Source organism: Bubalus bubalis, chromosome 22 (assembly GCF_019923935.1).
Source record: "Bubalus bubalis isolate 160015118507 breed Murrah chromosome 22, NDDB_SH_1, whole genome shotgun sequence".
NCBI lineage: Eukaryota > Metazoa > Chordata > Mammalia > Artiodactyla > Bovidae > Bubalus > Bubalus bubalis.
This window is the reverse complement of record NC_059178.1, coordinates 53992999-54000189: the sequence shown is the minus strand read 5'-3', so window position 1 is coordinate 54000189 and position 7191 is coordinate 53992999.

Genomic DNA, 7191 nt, shown 5'->3' with positions numbered 1-7191 from the left:
CACTGGAATGGGTTGCCATTTCCTTCTCCAATGCAGGAAAGTGAAAAGTGAAAATGACGTCGTTCAGTCGTGTCCGACCCTCAGGGACCCCATGGACTGCAGCCTTCCAGGCTCCTCCATCCATGGGATTTTCCAGGCAAGAGTACTGGAGTGGGGTGCCATTGCCTTCTCCATATGTTACAATAGCAGATAAAATAAATAACATTTAAGTAGTTAAAGGCAAAAAAAATTTAAAGGTGCTATTGTGTGAATTATGTTTGTGTATATATACATATATATGTACATACTTCAACTAGTGTACAAAGCCAGTCTTTCTGATGAGTAGCAATTTTTTAATGAATTCAGGTGATATTACACTGAGCTATAGAAATGGGAAAGTTGTGCTTCTTCTACTCATCCTAAATCTTAACAAAAAGCAGTATTTAAAAGCTTGTAACATCCTCACCTAGTACATTTTCCCTCTTCACAGCATTTTAATTTTAAGTATTAGTGTTTTTCATTTTCATAGAATGTGGGGATCTTGCAACTCCTTATTCTTTTATGTTTTTCCCATTGAAAATATGTCCTACAAAAAATGATTTTAATATTGAATTGTTTTGGATTTCCTTTCTTCTGATCCCAGTCCATGGCTTCTTGAAAAAAAAAAAATAGGTGAAATGACAATGAAGGAAAAATAATTACCAAATCCATATTTCAACTCATTTTGTATTTAAGCTCAGAGGAAATGCCTAGATATATTTAATTACAATCATAGGACAATAATTGCATACATTAGAATCTGCTAGAGCATCTTTCATATGTTTTCAGATTCTGTATGAAAAGGCATAAAAGATAACATTATAAATATAGTTGTTTGAGTTGTTTGATGGGTCTTCTGAAATGTCTGTCCAGTAGTCTAATTTCATTCTGCTCCATGGTACCCTCTTTTAGGATCTTGAATATTTCACCTTACTGAAACATTTGTGGGGAATGTAACATTAAATTTGATTAATAAATATTTTCATTCATATAATAATATTAATTAAGCATCTAACATGTTCACGGTATCAGTGCTAGGATACTGGGGACTAGGCTTGTAGTTTGTATCAAGATATTTAACAAATAGTGGCATAGGCAAATATGATAAATAGATATATTAAATTTGAGTGCTGTAAGCTTTATATAGTTGAAGATAAGGTAAAATTCATTGCAAGCCTTTCAGGATAAAGGAATCATTTAAGCCAAGTTATAGAAAGTATATGGTGCATTCAGAATGAAACGTAATGCAGTAAGTCTGGGGGATACAGAGCATATTAATAGGATGAAAAATTGAATAAAACTTTTGCAGACATAGTTTGGGAACTTTGTAAAGAATTAGGAAGTTAGTGTGTTTGCAATGATGAGTAACTATTTTTTAACAGCGCACTAAGAATTATCCAAGTTGGTGACATACTCTGAAAGTGTATCACTTCAGGGCGACATGTTTGAATAATGTGGTCCAGATAGCATTCTCTTAACACATCTCTGGTTCCTTCACACAGCATAGTTTGTCTTATTGAAATGCAGGCACAAGGTTAAGGGGACTCTGTAAATGAATACCTAATCCAGGGATTCAGAATTGTCCAAACATAAGACTTAATGCTTTCTAAGAAGCCTCAGAGACTAGAAAGAATTCTAGAGATGATTAATATTACCCAATTCAAACTGAGGATGGTTAAACATGTATGTTTTCTATATGAGGACTTTAGAAATGTTTATGTATACAATAAATGTGTGTGTAAGGACAAGCAGCGAGGGAGGTTCTCAGTGGGCCATGTCTAGACCAGCTAGAAAGGATGTGAAAAATGTCAAGTGAAGAATGTCTGTGATCCATGAGGTCTAAGCATCTAATCTAAGAGGGACTAGCTTGTGAGTAGGGCAAAGAGCATACCTACATCTGGAGCAGACAAACTCCTTCTGCACACACCCTACCCATCCACATAATATTACCTACTCACGTCACCTGGGATTATGATTTTTAAGGAGGAATGAGAAAGAGTGTATCATGTGGATAGTCTCAGTCTTAATCTGTATTTGTCATGACCACCACCCTGTTTCACCATAAATCTAAAGTGTTAACCATCCTCTTTAAGAAACTACAAAATGGGTGAATTTGTCCAAGTGTACGAATACTGCTCTAACTTTTCTCTATAACCTTTTATCAGCAGCAACAATAGAATCAAATCTTACTGTATTAGCTCAAATGCTTTATTTCAGCTTTTATTCTAATTTTATTTTTGCCATTCTACCATTGGATGATTTTAAAGTATGTTCTACGTTTGATTGTAGACTATGTGTACAATTTAACACCCAGCACTATGTAACTTTAATAAGAAATTGCTTACCTTTTGTCTTGAAGATAACAACTAAGAAATAGAATTCTTATACTTCCTTCTGTTTTTATTCACAAAGCAAGCATAGCAAAATAAGTGTGATGAGAGCATACAACATCCAGAATAAAACCTAAAGGTTTATTGAGGTAAAGGTTTTATCGGGGTATAATTGCTTTCCAGTGTTGCGTTGGTTTCTGCTGTTCAGTGAAGTGAATCCATTCTAAGTAAGTAAGTATTAGTCACTCAGTCGTGGCTGACTCTTTGTGACCCCATGGACTGCAGCTCACCAGGCTCCTCTGTCCATGGGACTTTCCAGGCAAGAATGCTGGAGTGAGTTGCCATTTCCTTCGCCAAGGGATCTTCCCAACCCAGGGATCGAACCCCGGGTCTCTTGCATTGCAGGCAGATTCTTTACTGACTGAGCTACAGGGGAAGCCTGTGTATACATATATGCCCTTCTTATAGGACCTCCCTCCCCGCACTATCCCACCTCTCTAGGTCATCACAGAGCATCAAGCTGAGCTCCCTGTGCTGTACAGCAGGTTCCAATGAGCCATCTGTTTCACACTCGGTAGTGACTATACTGCAATCTCCCAGTTCAGTCCCCCCACAACCGTGTCCAGACATCTATTCTCTACATCTGCATCTCTAGTCCTGCCCTGCAAATAGGTTCATCTGTACCATTTATATTGTATATTAACACGTATATGCACAAGCTGGGATCGAGATGGCCAGGAGAAATATCAACAACCTCAGATACGCAGATGACACTATCCTTATGGCAGAAAGTGAAGAGGAAGTGAAGAGCGTCTTGATGAAAGTGAAAGAGGAGAGTGAAGAAGCTGGCTTAAAGCTCAACTTTCAAAAAACTAAGATGATAGCATTCAGTCCCATCACTTCATGACAAATAGATAGGGTAAAATTGAAAACAGTGGCAGATTTTATTTTCTTGGGCTCCAAAATCACTGTGAAAGGTGACTGCAACTATGAAGTTAAAAGATGTTTGTCCCTTGGAATGAAAGCTATGACCAACCTAGACAGCATATGTATATCATATGAGAAATGAATCGCCAGTCCAGGTTCGATGGAGGATACAGGAAGCTTGGGGATGGTGCACTGGGATGACCCAGAGGGATGGTATGGGGAGGGAGGTGGGAGGGGGGTTCAGGATTGGAAACAGGTGTACACCCATGGTGGATTCATGTTGATGTATGGCAAAACCAATACAATATTGTAAAGTAAAAAAAAAATAAAAATAATAAATAAATAATTAATTAAAAAAAAAAAAACAAAAAAAACAAAGACATCACTTTGCCAACAAAGATCTGTCTAGTCAAACGTATGGCTTTTCCAGTGGTCATGTATGGATGTGAGAGTTGGACCATAAAGAAGGCTAAGCTGTTGAAGAATTGATGCTTTCAAACAATGCTTTGATGCTTTTTTTGGAGAAGATTCTCCCCTGGTGGCTCAGAGGGTAAAGGCATCTGCCTACAAGGCGGGAGACCTGGGTTTGATCCCTGGGTTGAGAAGATCCCCTGGAGAAGGAAATGACAACCCACTCCAGTACTCTTGCCTGAAAAAAATCCCATGGACAGAGAAGCCTGGTAGGTTACAGTCCATGGAGTCACAAAGAGTTGGACACGACTGAGCAACTTCACTTTCACTTTCTTGAGAGTCCCTCGGACTGCAAGGACATCAAACCAGTCAATCCTAAAGGAAATCAGTCCTGAATATTCATTGGAAGGACTGGTGCTGAAGCTCCAGTACTTTGGTCACCTGATGCGAAGAGCCAAATCATTGGAAAATACTCTTGTGCTGGGAAGGATTGAGGGCAGGAGGAGAAGGAGATGACGGAGGACAAGATGCTTGGATGGCATCATGGGCTCAATGGACAAGAGTTTGAGCAAACCCTGGAACACACTGAAGAACAGGGAACACTGGTGTGCTGCAGTCCATGGGGCTGCAAAGAGTCAGACACAACTTAGCAACTGAACAACAAAATGAGTAAAAAATGCTCATCACTGAGTCCGAACATATTTGCAATTACTACTTTCACCAGTGGAAAAGAGGCTCTTTTAGTTCTTTTCCATAGGGGAAAATTATATGAAAGAAGTTACAAATTATTATTTGTAAATGCCATTGTGGGCCAAATTCTTGGAAAGGAAAAATAAATGCTATATTTCTTTTCATGACATAGTTAACTCCACATTAATTAAAACATTTGACAATGCTTAAAAGTTTCTATACCGGTAGGCTGAGAATATTGATGTGCTACTTGTTAAGTTTTACCTTAAAGAAATTTCAGTTTATATGAACACACTGAAATGCCCTAAGAATTTTTTTCTTATTAAATATGAAGAATGGGAATTTTTCTATGAAAGTCTCTGTCTTATTATTTAAAAATAAGAAACACAGTAATGCCTGTTTTATGACAGATTTTGTTAAAGTTATCACAATATATGGAGAAGAATCATTTAAAGATTGTATTAATCACCAAAAATGATAGTGATAGATGTTTGAGTGTTTAATGTTAAATAAATGATTTCAACATTTAATCTTCTCTTTTATGCCAAGTAGGAAGCAAAAAAGTTGAGGATAAGACAATGTAATACAATTTTAAGTCATTTTTGGAATTATTGCTTCTCTTTCAAAGACAACATTAATGAGCTATATTTCCTCTAAAAAGAAATGCTGAGATTACATTTACTTTTCTCCCTCCCAACCCCAGCAGCACTTAACATTCCTCGTTTTTATTTGCTTTGGCTTGTTCTGCTTTCTTTCTCTCCACATCATCTATAATGCAAAGCCTGTCAAAATGGCATGGGATGCATTTCTTAGAACGTAAACCACCTTAGAAATATCTTTGTAGCCGAAGATAAAATGAAGCATAAAAAGCGTGTAAATTGATTTAACATTTCCCCCCAAATAAGAGCATTTAAAAATCCTGAACCTACCATTGTGCATGCTTTAGGCTTAGAGGATTCAAGAAGAAGAGAAAATGCCACTGTTCAAATTTTTCTTCGCCTTTTGAAAACGTTCCTGGAAAATGTGATTGTTCCCATTGTGAGTAGAGATCCTCGAGCAAGAAGATCTTTTTAGAATTAAGCATATTTGGACAAATGCCACCTTCATCTTAAAAGGAAGAAATGAAAAAGGGAAACTGAAGTGCTCCCAAAATTTTATACTTAGGTACATAAGCATGCTAGGATTAAATAAAAACAATAATGAGTATATGGGATAACTTAAAGATCTGAGAGGAGAAGGCAATGGCACCCCACTCCGGTACTCTTGCCTGGAAAATCCCATGGACGGAGGAGCCTGGTGGGCTGCACTCCATGGGGTCGCTAAGAGTCGGACACGACTGAGTGACTTCACTTTCACTTTTCACTTTCATGCATTGGAGAAGGAAATGGCAACCCACTCCAGTGTTCTTGCCTGGAGAATCCCAGGGACGGGGGAGCCTGGTGGGCTGCCGTCTATGGGGTCGCACCGAGTCGGACACGACTGAAGTGACTTAGCAGCAGCAGCAGCAACAAAGATCTGAGAATGTTTTGAGTTCATTCGTGATCAGATAGAGCTAAGATAAATTTGAGAACAGAAATTTCCTATTATTCTCACACAAGTTTTATTATGAATAAATCTATGATAGAAGGGTTTTTGCTGTAATACAGTGTTACCAAAATTCACATGTGAATTAAATTTTGCTCAAAGGTTAACCAAACTAGTTTGGAATATAATATTTAGATAGTAAATGTGCTAAATTAGGTCTACTTTCACTGGACTTCAGGCTAGAACTGTGTTCATTTGTTGTGAGGTTGCTATTTGTATTGGGGACAGTTGGCACTGGGATAAATTATTTATTGAAAACCTAAGCTCTGGATACTGAGAAAAGTCAACTGCAATATATTTTTGTGAAAAAGAACAAATTGAAGGCAACCGTTTTTATTAATAACAATTTTATAATAGTATTAATAAGTTCCTCAACAAAGTCAAATCAAAATCCTAGTCTGTTTAAGCAGATAATGAAGACTGTGATTAGTGGAAGTCAAAATACAAATGTAATGCAATACAGTACAAGGGGGGCTTCAGATGGTGTGGTCTGGATTTGGTTTATAATGAAAAAAGAAAGAAGTGAATTAGAGCCTTGGAACAAACGAAATATTAAGAAAGCTTATTCTGAAAGATAGATTCAAATCTGGAAGATGATTTGGAGAAAGAGTGGCTTATCTTAAATAAACAAGACAGAATAAAAAAATCAGAAATAAAGCCCAAACCAGCATTTGTTACTATAGCAGTATACAGATAGAGGTCAGAAAGACCTGCCACTAGTATATTTTAAAAAATGCATATTCTGGACTCAATACAGAAAGTCAATCTAAATAAATATGAAACAACTTTCAATATAAACAGGGACTTGTTTTTGTAAGAAACACATAACATGGGCCTATAAAATGAAGATGATTTAAATAAAAGACACAACAGCAATATATTCTGTAGCTTAGAGCATATTACCTTTTCTTTTTTCATGTATCATTATGAACTCGTGTCTTTTTAGCTTTAATCATTTTTTAGTTAAGGTTTGTATTCATCCTTGGATGCTCAACTGTCAACACTTTGTCAACGGGAGTCCCTTTATGTGCACCTTTGTTACAGCTCCTTGAACCTTGGAACAATATTCTGCTTTCTGGCACCAGCGTATGTTTCAGGCTCACGTTTGACAGATGGAATTACCTGTATCTTCACGGAACTCTTGATCTTCTTAGTAAACAATGGAAACTTAGGGTAATAGTATCTTTTGACCATTTTGGTGGTCAGAGGTAAGACTCCTGGAAATTACATG